Source organism: Neovison vison, chromosome 7 (genome assembly GCF_020171115.1).
Source record: "Neovison vison isolate M4711 chromosome 7, ASM_NN_V1, whole genome shotgun sequence".
In the NCBI taxonomy this organism is placed as follows: Eukaryota; Metazoa; Chordata; class Mammalia; order Carnivora; family Mustelidae; genus Neogale; species Neogale vison.
Genome location: NC_058097.1, coordinates 27,399,002 through 27,416,954, shown reverse-complemented (window position 1 = coordinate 27,416,954; position 17,953 = coordinate 27,399,002). Strand labels below are relative to the sequence as shown.

The window sequence follows — 17,953 nt, the reverse complement described above, 5'->3', positions numbered from 1 at the left end:
CTTGGGGTGGGGGGACGGTGCATGGGTTTTGTGTTGTGGGTTCCCCCCACCACTGGCTGAGTAGCCATTCCCTGTTGTGATGCAGGAGATGTAAATCCCCCAAAGACCCGGTTGCCAGGGCGACAGGCTCCAGGGAACAGAGCTCAGCGAAACAAAGTCCTTCAGCTCTGAAGGGAGCAGCTTTGTTTCCCTTGTGGAGTGGCCTCAGAAAGCAGCGTTCAAGGGCGCCCGCATCAGCAGGGACCCAGAAATGGCTGGCTGGTCACTTTAGAGTAGCTTCAGCAGTGCGGTTGGGCTCTGTCTGCTTCCAGCGCCTACCCAGGGGACACCCAGATGCCGAGTCCGAAAGTTGAAAGACCACGCCTCTGCCCCAGGTGGTCACCTGTCCCCAGAACCTGCCGGCTGTCTGGCAGCTGCAGCCTCCCGGGCCCAGGGGCAAGGACCCGGGGCAGGGAGGGACTGGAAAGCAAAGCTTGATCTCTAATCCAAGTGGTTTTTCGGGGACTTCTGGAAAACCGCACAGAGCCTGTGGTAGGAGCCGGCCCAAGGCTCCAAGTCAGAATTGGAGCTGGTTCTGGGACCCAAGTTTCTTTGCTGGGAATAGAACAGGAGGCTGTCAGTTATCTGGAAGCCGTAACCATCCCAGAACTCTCCTACAAGGGGCGTACTATCCAAAAGGTGGTGGTGGAGCCCCACTCACCACCGTCTCCCCCACGCCTAAAATGCCCCGGTTAGAGATGGAGCCCTTTAGGCTTTTAGGTCTCTAGGAATCCTGGTTAAAGTACTAAAACCCCTGGATCAAGAGTCATCTTCCAGTGATGATTAGCCATCGGCCAACTGAGAAAACAGCCCTTTGGAAGTAGAGTTATGGGATTCCTTGTGCCCAGGGTGGGGTCACATAAATTCTCCCTGCCTCCCCGCTCAGTCAAGGCCAGGCCCAAAAGCAACCCCTTACACCAGAAAACAGCCCACACCTCTAATGGTTCCATGGTGCCCCACACCTCACAAGGCACTCATACCCTGCCCTTCGTCCCTACTGCAGCCTCACCAGCCAGCCTGCCTTGACCCCCATTGCAGATGAGGCAGTGAGGCTCAGAGAGGTCAAGGGCCTTGCCCAGCATCACACCGATGGTGAGTCCAAATCCTGAACTTGGTGCCGGGACTTCCGAGTCCCACCCAGCCCTGTTTCTTCTGCACACACTGACTCCAGCTGCACAGAAGCCATGGGCACAGTGTACCCACTGTTTGATTGGCTTGTTTGTTTGTTTTTATAAGGTGAGAATTTTTGCTGAGGTTTGAATTTGAGGGTGTTGAGGGTTTTTTTCTTCTTCTTCTTTTTTTTTTAAGTGAAACTGTTACAGCTTCCTGGTGGAGTTGTAATTAGGAAATTCTGGGTTAGTCAGCTCGGCAGAATTGACAAATAACCAGGCAGTGCTGGATAGAGTACTTTTTCCCTCCTTAGAATTCCAGGTTTTACCAAATTGGGGGGAAGGAGTTGTGAAGACGAAAATGTGTGCAGCTGTGCTGGGTCAGGGAGGACAGATTCCCTCCTTTATGTACATCTAGACAATAAAAATGTAGTTATCTTCGTATAGGGTGATTTTCTGTATGCATAGACATGAGGCAGTATGGGAGACGTGGGGAGAAACAGGTGAAGGGGAGCCCATGTTGGGGTCCAGGCTTTGGCAAGAAGAGTCTTAGGAGCCCACATGTACCTGGACAGGCCCCACTGTCACCTCCCCGTCAGCCTGCACTACTGAGTGACCGTGCTGACGGCAGGGCAGTGACCAGCTACCCTGTAAAGGGAGGCTTGTGCCAGACCCTGTTGCTTCCATTATTACTGTGACTGACCTGCTTCACTGTAATAGTGATATATCTGTTTTCATACGACTCCAAAAAATATGTAGCCTATTCAGCTCATGATTGCCAAGATATTAGAAGTCCCAAATCAGGACTTAACTTTTTTCAGAAGTAAGTCAAGTAAAAAACAACAACAACAAAACCCACTGTGCACTGAAGGGCAGAGTTGGTACACAGATCAGGCAGGACTTCTGAAAGCAGGACAGAGAGGACTGAAGTCCAGGAACGCTCACCTGCCCAGAGGAGCGTGCTGAGTCTATGATCATCCTCATTTTACAGATAAGGCTCAGAAAGGGTGAGTGCCTTGCCCGTGATCACACAGCTGATAGATGACAAGAGACCAGGACCAAGCCCCAGCCCCGTCTGACTCCAAAGGCAGGCCAGCAGCCCCAGGGTGGTTCAGAGCACACAACGCAGGTGAACCTTCTCATCTTTACGGCTGAGGTGAAGCCCCTTTCTTGGCTGTCTGTGGAGAAAGAAGGCTTTTCTGGTTCTTTACAGAAAGGTTAATGGAGGTGAACCCCACTCTGGGGAAGTGGGGCCCTGGGCCTGCTTCCTCCAGTCAGCGTCTAATTCTCTCAAAGAAAAGCCTTTTCAGAAAGGGCCTGGCGCGGCCGCTGCATGTGACCACAGCCGCAACTGCCCCGTTGTCCCCAGGGCCAGCGGTCCCAGCTCCGGCCCACCAGTGCCCCGTGCCTCCCCTTCTCTTCTTCCAGGGCCTCTCCCAGCGCTTCCTTTTCTTCTTTCATTCTTGCCTCTGAATCACTTTTTCCAATAAGCTGTCTACTTAGTCTATCAAATAACTCCGGGAATGATTTCTGAAAGCCTCCCCCTGAGAACTGAAGCCTCAGAGTGGGAAACGCGTTTATGTAGCACCAAGACTGAGAACGTTATTAAACTTGCATGGGGACTCAGCAAAAGAGCCTCCTCCAGCAGCATGGATGGTGAGGGCCTAGCATCTTCAGCAGATGGGGACAGTCACACTGGCAACGTGGCCGGGTTTCTTGCTCCACTGGGAGAAACCAGCCCCATTTCCCGGGACCCCAGACAATCAGCACAAAGCTTGCGGCTTAGAAACCATGTGCATCCCTGTGTTTTATGACTGGCCAGGTTCCTAATCAGAGTTTCTACGGCTGTAATCCCCAAACAAAAGGAAAGTTGGGGTGTGCATGTGTGTGTGCACGCTCACACACACGCATTTGGATGTGTAGATATGGTGCATGTGGTTTTGTGTATTTTGGGCTGTGTGCTTTCTCGAAGGAGAGAGCCTCTAGCTTTCTCAAAGCCCTCTTGGAGGAGCCACTTATAATCCTGAAAAGGTCCCATGAAAGACCTACTATGTGGAGTGTGTAGGAGGCTAGCTGAAGCCTTTGAGAAGAGTAATTCTCATGGAAATTAGAGTTCAGAGAAGATAAACCAGCAACTAAGGACAACAACCAGACTGTGCTCTCACAATGGAAAGGATTGAAAGAAGCAGATGCAGGGAATCGGGGGCCACTTGAAGTCAGGGTGGGAGCCACCTGGCTTCTGCCGTGGCTGACCTCTGCTGGTGTCGCACTGTCCAAACAGCTTATATTCATCCCTGGATCCTTACGACACCCCCAAGAAGTTGGAACTATTGAGCAGATTGGGTTGCTAGGGCTTGGTGAGGTCACACAGTTAGTGGCAGAGCCCAGACCAAACCGTAGGGTTACCCCCCCTCCAGCTGTCTCACTGGGTAAAATACTCACCTCCAGATTCCAGCTTTCTCATGTGTGAAATGGGATGATTCCCTCTTTGGCTTATCCCAGAGAAGCAAAAAGAATATCTTTTAGGGGCGCCTGGCAGGCTCAGTCAGTTGAGCATGCGACTCTTGATCTTGGGGTTGTGAGTTCAAGCACCAGATTGGGTGTGTAGAGATTACTTAAGTATCAGAAAATCACCCCCCTGCTTTTGGCCCGGCAGTGCCTGATGGAGCTGATGGCGTGTCTGTGGCAGGACCATAGGTGTCCCTGTGTTTTCCTGGACAGTTTCAGGGCTCCCAATGAACCACCAAGGAGAGGAGTTCTACCTAAGCCTCATTTTACAAATTAGGGTCTGACCGTCTCCCACTAACTCGTGGGGGTTCCCAGGCATCTTCAGTGTCCGTTCCAGAAGCACGGCCCCTGCCCCCACTGATTGTCTGGGGACCTAGTTCTCCCTGGCCCACTCGCCACCCAAGTGGCTCTGTCGCAGCTGAGCGTGAGGCCACATCCCCCTGGACTGCCCAATGCCCTGAAGTCAGTCTCTGCAGCCATAAGAGCCCAGGCCAGCTGATGCTGACCGTGATCAGTACCGGCCAGTGCAGCAGTGCTAACGCTCTCCGTGCTACAGGGGCCTAGAACATGGAGCTGTGGGCCCCTGAGCAATGCAGTTGGTGGAGGGTTTTCCATTTTGAGCCCCTGGGAGTATGACGGGACTGTGTAACACACTTCATGACGTCCATTGAGGTGACTCGGTTGTGCCTTTGAAGATCAAGGCTCTTCCAGAGGATGGACAGTTGAGCCGATAGGTTTGGGGGATTGGGAAGATCTAGACACGCTCCAGCACTAGCTTCTAGCTCGGAGATCTCTTAGCCTCCATTTCCCTTGGCCTTGCTCTCAGTTGCTTATCCAGGGGAGGAAGAGGCAGGCAGGACCATGTTTCTGCTGACTCTCTAAGCACTTACCACAGAAGCAGGTGATTTTTTTCATTATTGCTTTGTGTGGTTCTGTGTGTAAAGAGAGATTGGCAGTTTTGGGTTTGAGGTTTTTTTGGTGTTTGGTTTTTGGGGTTTTTTGGTTTTTTTTTTTTTTTTTGGCTATTGTGATTTTTCTGTTTTGTTTTGGTGAGTTATTTTTAGCTAGATTCCTGACTTAAACTTTTTTTACTGTGCATTTCTTCCAAGTGGAACACAGCTCAGCCATTACACGTGATTGAAGGGTTCAGCACTTGACGACAATAACTCACTTAAAACCCACAGCGTGCAATGAGGTGCTATTATCATCCCCATTTTACCAATGAAGACAGAGAGGCTAAGAAGGCCTGGTCTCCAAGGGCAGGTTCGGCTCCCAGTGTTGCTGTCTGGAAGACCTGAGCAGTCTTCTCAGTGTGCTCAGAATCTGCTGCTTCTAGCCCCACTGACACCACCACACCACGCCCGCCCCCAGCAGTCTGCAGTTCTCAGGGACACCAGGGCCAGCCCCAGCAGGCTGAGGTTCCCTAGGCCTCGGCTGCTTGGCATTGCGATCTGTGGCCTCTCCCACAGCGGTGGAGGGAGGTGGATCCACCACCACCTGCTCCTCCCCTCACCTCTGTGCTGGGAGCTACCAACTAAGCGACCATTGACCCTGTAGCCTTGAGCCAGCCCCTTCCTCCCTGTGCCTCACTTTCCCAACTTGCATGATGAGGGAGCATAGATAATTGCAGTGAAATCCTTCTTTCCTCTCTGTGGCCTCACTTCTGGCTCTCCCGCCGCCCTCCTGTGGCTTTCCACCACACCCAAAATAAAAGTCTACCCTCTTTCCATGGTCAGTGGTGCCCTGCGTGCTGGGGCGTCTCACACTGACTGCTGCTCAGAAAGGGCCTCGAGCACAACCCGCCTGCCCGCCGCCTGCCCACTTCCCGCCCTGCCGATGACCATCACTGTGTGTATCCTTTCCTCCCCTAACCTGCGTCCTTAACTTTAGATGTATGCCTTGCCCTGACATTTCCCTTTTCTTCCATGCCCCCAAATTATTAAAAACAGCTGCTTCTAATTAATTGAGTGAATCATGGAAAAACACTTTTTTCCTATCTATAAATAATTCCACCTCAAATTTTTCTGGGAGAATAAAATGCTGTGGCCAGCGTCCATCCAGCACACACCCAGAGCATATCATCTAGCTTCCCAGCTTTAGTTCATGGACCTCCCAGTGCCATTTCTGGAACTCCCCCCAGCCTGAAACAGGACCGCTGAGGGCCAATCAAGGTGAAACCCATGGAAAAGGGCCACAGGCGTCATAAGGAGCCTTCAACTACTAATTCTGCCACTTCCAGACAGTTTCACATGACTCCAGCCCCACCTTTTGGGTGGCCAGCTCTGTGCTCTGGCCCATGGCTGCGGTGGGGTGCACCAAGAGAAGACACAGCTCCTTCCCCAAGAGGGGAGCACAGTCTTGCATTCCAGACTGACACAACGAAGCCCATTCAGCAGCTGACTGTGCTCTGGAGCCCAGGATAGGACCCCAGAAGAGAGCCAGGAATGAAAGCTGGAGCAGAGCCTTCCCAGAGCAGACTCTCCGCCGTCACGTCCTGGGGCATGAAATGTGCTATGGGCACACCCAAGGAACCCTCTCTTACATTTACTGCAAGGTGCTGTACAGATGCCATCATTTTCTATAACACGGGCAAGGTTGGGAAGCCCAGCCTAGAGGCAGCAGAGCTGCAGTTGGCATCTTAGGTGGCAAGGCCTTGGGTGACGCTTTCACCCTCTGGGGCCAGAGAGCCCTTCGTGATGGTAGAACTTGTTAAGTGCTTGCCTGCCAATTGCAGCATTTCAGAGTGAGATGGTACCAGTGACCTCAGATATGATCACATTCAAAGAGAGGCAGAGATGGGGTGTGTGGGCTACCATTGACCCCCAGCCCTTGACTTCGGCAGCCCCTGCTTATCTGTCACAGCACTGAGCCTCTCCTGACTCCTCTCAGGTTACCAGTGCCCCCAGGAGCCAACAGCTCCATCAGAGTTGGTCCTCAAGTTGAAGCCAGCTTCCCACCTCTGGTCAACCCGGTACAGCTCCCTTACATTACAGAACACAGCAGAGGAAAGCAACCTGGAAGGCCGCTGCAGGGAGACTACCTCTTTATGCCCCAGGTCTCCCAGCCCCCTGGTACAATGCTTTTTTACTCTTTACCTACCAAGTTCATCTGTTCAGCAAATGTTTACTGGGCCCCTGCTGTGTGCCCAGCTCAGTGGTATATCCTAAATGCAAGGAGTCTGGTGTCGCAGGAGCTCAGGGTCCAGGGAAACACGTAAACTAGAAGGTGGTAAGAGCTACCTTCAGTACAACCCTTATTCGGGGCTGGGGTGTGAGGCTGAGATCCCGCCATCCCAGACTTCAGTGAGCCCCTTGTCTTTGCCTCACTTGTTTCTCAGGGACGTGGCCCCTCAGCTGGACACCTGTGTTCTGTTCTCTCCTTGCTCGAGTCCTTGCCCTCAGTTCCAGTCTTGTCTCTAGGGATGACCAAGACGTGTGGCCGTCCCAGGTAGGCAGAGCCCTGGTCCCTCTTCAAGCTGGTCTTCTCGAGGTGTTCGTCCTTTATTCAGCAGATCCAGGGAGAGACTAATTTTCTATTAATGAAAATGTGTTTCTTTACTATTCAAAATAAGGGCTCTATTAGATGCACTGAACATAACGTGACTTTTTTTTTTTTAATTTACATTAACTTTTTGGGACCTGAGCCCATGTGGACATAACTATAGAGTTAGGCTCCAAAGTTGGTCTACAAGTTCCTTCTCTCTCTTTAATGCTGGCAAACATTCTCCACTTTAGTGAAGTTCATGTTCTTTCTTCAGTTTCCATTTGCAGGACAGGTCTCCCCCACTACGCAAAAACAGAGCATTCTTATGAAAACTTTTGTAAGCAAAGACATAAAGCAAAGAAGCAATTACTATTAATTTATATGGGAAAATTTTTGAGCATTTGCAGACCCCCAAAATAACCTTATTTTCAGGTGTTTCTGATACCTTGAAATGCGTCTTGCTAATGGGTACACAAAATGAATGGCAATAGCTCGGGCTCAGAGACACATTCAAAGCTATGGCGGCTGAGATGCAGGCTGCAGTTTCCAGGGAAGGAGCCTGGTGGGGGCGCTCTCGCTCTCTCCTCGGGGTACGTGTTGCCTCTGTCAGGGCTCCCTGCAAAAGAAATGCTGAATGCTGGTTTTGCTTTGTGCCTTTTTTGTTTGTTTGTTTCTGTAAAAGTGAAAATCCTCCTCGGATGACTTCTGGTTAGAGAAAACAGGTGCTAACATGGGTCTTTCATAAGAGAGAAGTGGCATAACATAAACTTTCGAAAAGCGGAGGATCCCTATGTTCCAAGCCAGACAGTCTCTTCAGAGGAATAGCAGAGGGTTTGGAATTGAGAGGAGAGCACCAACCTCTTCACCCTGCAAACGGCACTGGCCCGGGCATGACTCAGGTGCAGAACCTCTCTGAGCGCCCATCTCGGACTGGCTGCAAAAGGGTGCATGTGCATTCCACACACAGATGTGGTTGTCATTGCTCAGCTGGCAGAGGGAGGCCCTGTGGAGGAGGCTGCCTCCCTCTGCTGGAGTGGGGCCAGCACACTTGCCTGCAGTTGCCCTGGAGATGTCCAGGACAGGTGGGGGTCACCTGGCATCATATTTCCATTCATACCTGTGGCGTGTTGGCTCATCACCGGTCTGTGCCCTAACCTCGCTTCCTTCCCCACATTTCCTGTTGAGCTGAGCAGTGACCTTGAGGGTAGGCGCTGGGTGGTCCTTTCTCTGCTTTCTTGCCCCACCTTTAGCTCCTTGTGCTACTGGGCCTCCCAAGGACGAGGGGGTGGCACCTGGTATCCATCTCCACTTATGGCCTAGAATTCATTCATTCCACAAGCAGCACCTTGTGAATGAACTAAGTGGGCAACAGGGCAGATGCGGCCCTACACTCTTGGAGCTCACCATCCTTCTAGGAAGAGAAAGAGTCACCGAGGAAACAAGTATACATAATTACATGTTGTGATAAGTGCTATTCAAGAAAAGAAGACTGTCAAGGGGACAGCAAGGAGCACCTGCTTCAGAAGGGAAGGGTGTGGTCAGGAAGAGCTTTCTCTAGGAGTTATATTTAAACTGAGACCAGAGGCCCTTGCTCAGGCAGTACATATACTAAACTGAGATAGGAAGAAGAAACAAGGAGCCAGTCTTGCAGACTTGAGGTAGCAGGAGGAGCCATGCAAAGGCCCTGAGGTAGAAATGAACTTGCATGTGTGTTGCAAAGCCTAGAAAGGGGGCAGGGTGGCTGGCAGGTGGTAAGTGAGGGCAAGGGTGCCTCAGGATGAGGTTTAAGAGGAGGCAGGACCCAGATCCTGCACTGCTTTTTGGGTAGAGTTCGGAATGATGGAGAGAGAACCCCTGCTTCCAGCCCGAGGGAGAGCCCATTCTTGGAAGCTGTGTTCATTTGCTAGGCCTGCCTAAACAAAATGCCATAGACTGGGTGGCATGAACAATTGGACTTTATTTTCTCATAGTTCTGGAGGCTAAAAATCTGAGATTTTAGTGTCATCAGAGGTGATTTCCACTGAGTCCCCTCTCCCTGGCTTGTAGATGTCCGTCTTCTCCCTGTATCACATGGTCTCCCCTCTCCGTGTGTGTCCTAATCTCCTCCTAAGGACGCCAGCCGTAATAGATTAGCTCCCAATCTGAAGACCTCACTTTAACTTAATTACCCCTTTAAAGAACCCCCCAACCACCAAGTACCGTCACATTCTGAGGTACTGGGTGGTTAGGGCTTCAATATATGAATCCAGCGGGGAGGGGGGACACCATTCAGCCCATGATGGGAGACTTCCCTGGTGTGCTCCTTGAGAGTAGGTTGGGGTTGTGGATCAGCGTTTGTAAAATGCCTCGGGAGCCCGGAGGAGACCCATCCTAAGCAGCCTGCCCTCCTCTTGGTCCAAGGAGATGATTAGTATGGTCAAGGGCGTCAAAGACTTCATGGCACCAAACTGAGACTTTCTTACCCACGACTACTTAGAATCCTTGAAAGAGAATTAGAAACCTCCCAGGTGTGTAACTCAGTGGCATAATATAGGGTCCCCAGTGGCCCACACTTTGGGGACGCTCCTTCAAGCACGTGGGGCAGGGCAGCCGGCGGGGGCAGGAAAGCGAGTGACAGGCTGAGTGAGGAAGGGGCTGGGCCCCCAGATGAGTGGCCGGGTAAAAACTGACCGGGGACAGTGCTGGCCGAGCCAGCCAGCCTCTGCAGTGTTCCATCCCAAGCCCTAGCAGAGCCCCTTGCCTGGCAGAGAGGTCTGGAAGGTGTTATGATGAATTAAACCGAGGAAAAACCCTCAGCAGATATCCCAGGAAAGCTCGCAGATCAGTGTGTTCAGCCTCCTGGAGAGCCGGGGAGTGTTGGGGGGAGCAGCTAACGCCAGCGGCTGGAGGATGGAGGTGCACACAGCCCGCAGATGGGCCTCACGTTACCCCCTGCCCCCGCCTTATGCTGGAGGTAAAAATAACTACAAGGGGAGAAATGTCCTAGAGAAATTACCTTGAAATTCGGAAAACATGAAGCCTGGCTCCATCTAATTAAGATGACATTTTGCAAAGGGGGGGTTAGGGAGAGGCCTGGGTGGCATTTTAAATTGCAAGCTGATTGTGCAGCCTCTCTAATTTTGGTTCTGAACAAAGTTTCCAATTGGAACAGAGGACCGACTTCAAAGGCATCGCCTACCGCTGGCCAGGCAAAGGGAGTGAAAAGAGCAGCATGGGGCCTCTGGGCACAATGTGGCTGGGACTGGAGCAAAGGCTTGGGGCCGCAGGGGGCCGCAGCCCTCGGGAGCCTGCTGCGCCTTTTAGGGGATCAGTGGACCCGCTCCTGGGAGGAGAGCTAATTGAAGCAACAGCCTTGCCCTTGAAGAATGAGCTTTTGTCCAGCCTGGGCCATCTTAGGGGCACTTACTGGGCAGAGCTGTGGCCTGGGCTGGCTGTAGGCATCACCCCACCCCAGTCTCCCCCTGTGCTATAGAAACAGGCCTGGTTCTTGTGTAATAGCCCCCAGCATCCTCTTGGGGAGGGGCCCCTGCCTCCTGGGACTCCTCCCTGCCAGCCTCTAAGCCCCAAAAGGTGGACAAGGCCCTCCCCTTCCCTCCAAGACTCCTGGAAGAGGCAATACCAGTCCCTTTCAACTTGGAAGGTGGAGGGTCAGCTCCCAAGTGGGAGGGCCAGGGGCCAGCTGGCCCAGGGAGCCACCCAAAATGCAGGATATCGTTCTGCTTTCTGGACAGAGTCACTCCAGGTATGATGCGCAGGATTCCCTCAGAAGCTCCTTTGTGCCCCTCCTTTTGCGCACCCTGGGTTAGCTCACAAAGACAGCTTGACCAGGCCGACTCTCTCATATTGCCGATACCCATCTCTATGCATTCATACCCATCTCCATGCACACACGCACACCCACACGGCATGCTTTAAGCCATGCCTGGTTCCCAGGGCACACCCATCCAGACCCTGGGTTCTCACGCACCCTGGATGAGAACACAGCGCGGGCAACACCACCATTTATAGTTGAGGAAACTAAGTCACGGAGTTGAAATGATGGGCCCTCGGAGGCCAGATCCTGGCATTTTCCACAGATCCAGCGACCTCATGCCCCTACCTCCCACTTGCTTCCCCCGACTTGTCCCCCGCCCTCCTGATCACCCACCAGGGTCTCTGTGCCATCCATTTCCTCCTCTCTACATGTCCCTGTCTGCAAAGGTCGCTACCCAATTCCTTCGAACGGAGGGCGGCAGGGTGGTGAGGGGGCTGAGAGGCAGGGGGTAATGGAATGAGCTGCAGTAGGGCAGCCTTGGTTCCAAAAATGTGGGAGCTGTGGAGGGCTGAGGTGTGAATAAATGCTTTCTTGAAAGTAGATTAAAGAAACAGTCTGGAGGCCAGGAGACTGGTTGGGCTAGACCCCTGCTGTCCTGCTGTCATCCACGGGCAAGAGTGACCTTGCAGGGAGATTGGGAGGGTCTGAGTTCAGACCTTTCTCGGGGCAAATGACAGTTCTTGGGAATCAGACTGGCTGGAGGAACAGAACAAGGGAAGAGAATGGAGCTGGCTTTGGGGTCTCTGGCGTGCGTGACCGGAAGCACAGAATTACCGTTGCACAAGGGCCATGTGTCCCCGTGGAGTGGTGCGGCCATTCCTGGGGCCGTTCCTACAGACCAACAGCTTTCATTGGAGGACTTTTATGTATTAAATTAACACAGAGACCTCTGATTTCATGGAGGTTATTGTTTAGGATAAGCTGATTATTTAAAATGAGTCCATTTGAGGTCATTTTTAAAAATTAAGGAAATAACCACGGTCATGTGCTACTTTGGCAGCCATCACAGGACTGAGACGGGAAGGAAGGCAGTGATGGAGACAGTGGCCCAGGAACCCAGGTGCAGGGGAGAGGGTGGGATAGACTGGGAACATGCCGAGCCAAGTGGAGGAGCCAGTAAACCCACCAGAGGTCAGGTGGAGCCACTCGGCAGCCCCCTGCATAGAGGAGGATCCTCTGACATCCCACCCAGGGAGAAGGCGGCTTACAAAAGCAAGAAGGTGTTTGAGGACTGAGCCCTCAGCAACTTAAATGTTGGGTGGAGGGACAGAGGCCCACATAGGAGACAGCCCACAGTGGACTCACATGACTTAGAAGACAGCGCCTTGACCAGGAAGTAGCATCTACAGGGCTCAGCATCTGGAGAGAGGAGAAGTGAACAGACAGCAGCAGGGGATGGGGAGGGCAGTGAAAGCCCCCACCGGAGGTAGGCAGGGAGGTGGCAGGACAAATGGAGGAAGCAAGGAGGACGGTGGCTTGCAGGGGGCATTGGTGTCAGGGATGGGCTTAGGATGGGAGGCCAGAGCATTGTGTAGGTGGAAGCTAGAGGGAGAAAGAAGGACCCAAGGGAGGAATGGTGGGGGAGGGGGTTGGAGGTTCAACAGAAGGGGAGTCAGGACCACTTTTTCAGAAGGTCAGGTCTTAATCCACATTAAGGAATGAAACCCACAGTGGTTTTCCTTTTGGGGGTTTTGTGGAGTTAAATTGGTGGCTAGGTGAGGGCTCAGAGGCTTGTTAAGGGACAATTCTAGACTTGGATTCAGTGGCTCGCTGGAAGGAGTGGTTCTCCCCTGGCCCCCATCAGCATACCAAGAGAAGTGTCCTACAGCCCCTGCTTGGGGGGCACCCACCTCATTGGAGGGGAAATGCCCACCTAGCCATGAAGCTGCTGGGGACAGGTGGGCAGGATGGGTGTCCCTTCCTCCTTCCTTCTGTCTTCCCTGCTGGCCTTGGTGCTGGGCACTTACCTTCACACTCCCCTTTAAGAGGACATTGGCAGCTAGGAGACCCGAAGTACCCATGACAACAAAGCTCCTTAGCAGGCCAGAGGCCCTGGTTCTCCTGCATCTGTGTCTGAGCAGTTTGGGCAGTCATCTCAACAAAGTTGAGGCCACAAGTTGGCTGGTGGGGGTGGGGAGATGGGGGCATCCATCAGGACAGAAAAGCAGGTACCCTGTCCCTTCCAGTGAGAATGCCACACACTCCTTGGAACCTGCAACCACCGGTGAGCTCATTCCCTCGTGGAACCAAAACCAGGGAACAAGGAGGGAGGCTGAGACAGAGAAGGAAACAGGAAGTCTGTGGCCAAGGAGACCTGGAGCCCAGGGTGTGCCCACTCCCACCCTGTGCTGTCCCCAGGAGGCAGTGCATGCTCCCAAGAAGTCTGGGTGATCCTCCAAGCCTCACAGAACCCCAACCCAAGGCCCTGCTGGTGGGAAAGAGTCAAAGCCAGGCATAATGGGGGGATGTTCCCAGCCTACCACCTAGGGCCCGGAGCCGGATTCATTGCTCCCTTCCGAGTCCCAAGGACACACCGGCCGGGTGCTTGCTTTATGCTGCTTGCTGCGGGAAGCTGCTTCCCAAGGGGAGGAAGTGGGCAGACCTTAGCTAGCATGCTGGACACACATGTTGATTTCTATCTCAGTAGTTCTTAACATCAGTGCATATTAGAAAAAGATAAAAACTGGCACACCTGGGTGACTCAGTCAGTTAAGCGTCCGACTCTTGATTTCAACTCAGGTCATGGTCTCAGGGTCGTGAGATGGAGCCCCACGTTGGGCTACGGGCTCAGTGTGGAGTCTGCTTGAGATTCTCTCGTTCTCTCTCTCTCTCTCCATTCTCCCCCCGCCTCTCCCACTGCTTGTGAGCCTGCACACGCACTCTGTCTCTCTCTCAAATACATAAATAAAATCTTTTTTTAAAAAAACTAACCTATAGAATATACTTCTGAATATATTATTGTTAGTGATACTACATTTCCTTTCTCTTAAAATAAGTTTAAGTAGGTATAAGTCCAAAGAAAATCATGAAGTCAGTTGTGGCACAGATGGTATCCAAACCCAGCCGAATTTTCACATCATTTTTGAGCGCCTGCTGTGTACCCCACAGGGTTCTGCAGATGCAGTGGTGAACGAAAGTTATGCCTGTGGCAGGTATGTGAGTGGCTGAGGCCCAGGAGGCGCTGCTCTGGGGCCCCCTTTCCTGTTTGCAGGGGAGAGGAGCGGGATCACAGATTTTTTTGATATTCCAGAAAACAGGCCTCTGCCCTTCTGCGGCCGGCTTCTTGAGAGGGCAATCTGTTTCCTGTCCAGGAAGCAGGAGAGGAGGAACAGTAGCAGGACACAGAGACAGGGCACCCCTGGCTCCTATCATGATCATGCCCGGCGTTTCCTGGCTCAAACGCAACAGAAGTTTCTTTCCTGCCCATCTGATAGTCTAGGGCAGGTGCTCCGGGTGGGTGGCTCTCCTCCGCATGGTGATTCATGGGCCAGCTCTTTCCATCTTATGGCACTACCGCCGCCCAGTTGCTTTACCCAGGACTTTGTCATCACGTGCACTCAGGGGGGACACGGTTACATCTTGGGAGCCTTGGCCGACAGGCGACGCACTTCACTTTCATACTCCATCGACTCTAGTTCAGTTACAAGGCAGGTGGTGGCCTGCAGAAGGGTCTCTAACCCAGCAGCCACGAGAGGGCTGAAACTAAGCCCACCTTCCCCTTGCCAGGCTGTGTAGCATGGAGGAAAGAACTCCTTTTTCCTAACCCTGACAAAGGTGCTGTGGGGCTGGCTTCTACCCTGGCTGGGACCGGAGCAGAAGACGTGGGAACAGAGAGAGAGGAGACAGAGGGACAGAAGAAAGCAAGAGTGGTCTGGGAGGGGAGAGGAACCTGAGCCCAGGAAGCACCAGATGGCCTCCTTTGAGGCCCTGCCATTTCAGATTGTGAGGGCTGGCTTGAGCCTCTGCACACCTCATCCCACGGGGGTAGGGGTGTTCCACGGCCCACCCTCTCCTCAATGAGCCCCATGCAGCAGACTTGAGCCTCAGGCTCTGAGGCCCCTGACCACCCTCCCATGCCCAGGTCTGTGCAGCTAGGGCCTTGTCCTTACCCCATGCCCTTGATCACCCAGGGTCAATGTCAGGAAGATGAGGACAGTGGGGCCTCAAGGGAGGGGAGGCCATGTACCCTGGTCCCACGCCTTGGAGAGAACCTTTGAGGTGGCACCGGGGATGGAGCAGCTCTCATCCCCCTGACCTCGAGCTGCCTGCAGACCCCACGGGGTGCGGCGCTCCATCCTCCCCTCCCTGTTGACCTCATGTGAGAGACAGGCCCCCTTCACCCAATTCCCAGCCTCCCTGCCCCATGCTCCTCTCTCATGGCCAGGCACTGGGGGCCCCGGGAGCCGGCCTCCGGCCTTGTCCCACCATATCTTCTGCCTCCTGCCGCCCCCAGGGTGGCCCGCTGGCGCTCTGCCCGGTCCAGCTGGGGCACAGCCACGGCTGCCACTCTGCCTTTCCAGTGTTTTGGTTGACGAGACTATTTGTCACCCTTGTTTTTTACCACCTGTTGCCATCCCACCCGCCTCATGTGTACACAGTGCCAGCATCAACACGCTAACACTGGGTCCCGGAGTGGGCACCGTCTGGGAGCCCTGTCCCCTTAGCGGTGGGGCTCAGGGAAGCCCAGGGGGACAGCCTTCCCAGACCCCGCCCTCAAGGCGAAGCCGGGAGACCAGGACTCCGGCCGGCGGGTGCCGCCCCCAGGCTTGCTGGGTGACCTCGGACAAGGCCCCACCTCCTTTACCCAGGCCTCAGTTGTGCCCCCAGAGCATGACGTGGGAAGCAGGGTTGTGCAAGCTCTGGAGCCAGAGAGCTGGTGTTCGAACCCCAGCCGCACCAACCTGCCGGCTGAGTGACCTTGGGCCGGATCACAGCCCATCCGACCTCTGGTTTGTCTCTTTATAAAAGGACCAAACGGTAATACTTACGAACATTAAATGAACTAAAGTCCACGGGAGTGCTCGCTAAATACTGGCTACTGTGGTTATGTCTCGGGGCCCCTCCTTGGCAGGCATGTCCATGAGTGTGTCTCTGTGTGGGGGACGGTATTGCCAGCTCCAGTGCTCACCCTGGACACAGCAGTAGCCGGGACTTGCTGATCCTCTGGACCCGGTTGGTTTGGCCTGCCCTGGGTCCTCACCCCAGAGGTTCCTCCTGAACCCCAGCGCTGGCAGCTGTCCACCACCACTGGCAAAAACTTGCAATTCTCCATTTTCTAACCAAGAGGTATTGGCTGTGGCTCTGTGTCCCACCTCTCAGCCCGCGTGGTGGGGGGGGTGACTCAGTCACACTTATGCAGGTGGAGCCCTCATCAGCTCCCTCTTACCCTGCTTGGGAAACCCCTATGCCCGGGGTGGGGGGGTGCGTGCTGCCCTTCTGTGCAATGAGACGGTGTGAGTACTGAGAGATGGTGGACAGAGTCACTACGTTTATTAACATGGCTTCGCCGAGTCAGAACGCGATTCCTTCCTCTCCGTCAGCCTGCGAAGCTCGAGAAGAAAGTCTCAGGCTGGTACTAGTATCCCCTTAACACCTCTGAACTCTCCCCCTTGTTAACAAAGACAAAACGACTCCAGGCCAAAAGCCTTCAGCAGGCAGCGGGATCCTGCGAGAATTTAACGTTGGTGTCCGCTTTCGCCGTCGTTGTTCTCATGGCTGTCTTCCATTTTTGAATGCTTCACTTTTCATTGACTGTAAGGATATGAGGTTTATAAAGCACAAAGATGTGTCCAAGAAAATTAATAACTGGTAGTCATAGATGAAACAGGACTTTTGTAGAAGTTATAAAGGTGCTAGGGGAGAATGTTTGAGAAAGAATGATCTGGTCTAGTGGTTCTCAAACTTTGTGGTTTGGGGAGCCCCTTTAAACTCTTAAAAAATTATGGAGGACCCCAAATTTCTTTATGTAGGCTACAGCTATCAAGTTTTATTGCATTAGAAAAGAAAACCAAGAGTGCTCACTTCAGCAGCACCTATACCTAAAAATTGGAACCATACAGAGAAGATTAGTATGGCCCCAGCACAAGGCTGACACGCAAATTTGTGAAGCAGTCCACATTTTTTTTTTTTGAAGCAGTCCACATTTTATTTTCTGCTTCTATCTTGTTTTGTTTTTTTTTTCCCCTCTAGGGAGGGGGTATTCCTAGAACAGTGCCTGGCACATAATAGGCGCTCAATAAATATTTGTTTGTTGAAAAAAAAAATGAAAACCAAGAAAAATTTTAAATCTTCATTCATTCAAAAATAACTATGATAAACCTATTACACATAAACAATATTTTTATGAAAAATTATTCTGATTTCTAAAAATGTAGTAAGAAGAACGTCATTGTTTTGTATTTTTGCAAATCTCTTTAATGGCTGGCTTAATAGAAGACAGCTTGATTCTCATATGTGCTTCTGCATTCAGTCTGTCATGATTCGTTGTTTTGGTTGAAGAATAGGAATCAAATTTGGCCCCACATAAACACATATTTCAAAAAGGAAGGAAGGTTTTACTAGCCTTTTCAGATAATTCTTCTTTGAAACTTACCCAAACTGGACAAGTAGTAGTTTGTGAAAGGATGTTTGCAGTCTGAAACTATAGCAGGGACCCATCCCTATGCTGTCACATCAGAATCCATCAGTCTCTTTGACAAATGTTGCTGGAACAACTGGGACATCACATACCAAAAAAAAAAAAAAAAAAAAAGAGTCTAAATACAGACTTTCCACTTTTCACAAAAATTAACTTGAAATGGATCACAGGTAGATCTAAATGTAAAAGGCAGCACTATAAAACTCCTCAAAGGGAATATAGGAGGAAACCGAGATGAACTTGGATCGACGATGACTTGTAGACACAACACCAAAGTCACAATCCATAAAGGAGTAGATAAACTACTCTTCACAGAAATTTAAAACTGCTCTGTGAAGGCCACCGTCAAGAGAAGAAGAAGAA

At 52.2% G+C, this 17,953-nt stretch overlaps 1 protein-coding gene and 1 non-coding gene across 4 annotated transcripts in view; both read left to right on the top strand.

The window, feature by feature from the left end:
• The window catches only part of GNAO1 (G protein subunit alpha o1), a 165,875-nt gene that overhangs the window by 108,836 nt on the left and 39,086 nt on the right, over positions 1 to 17,953 (top strand). The window lies entirely within an intron of this gene.
• On the top strand, positions 16,967 to 17,075 carry LOC122914786. The gene has a single exon (XR_006385864.1). It is a non-coding gene; the product is annotated as a U6 spliceosomal RNA (small nuclear RNA).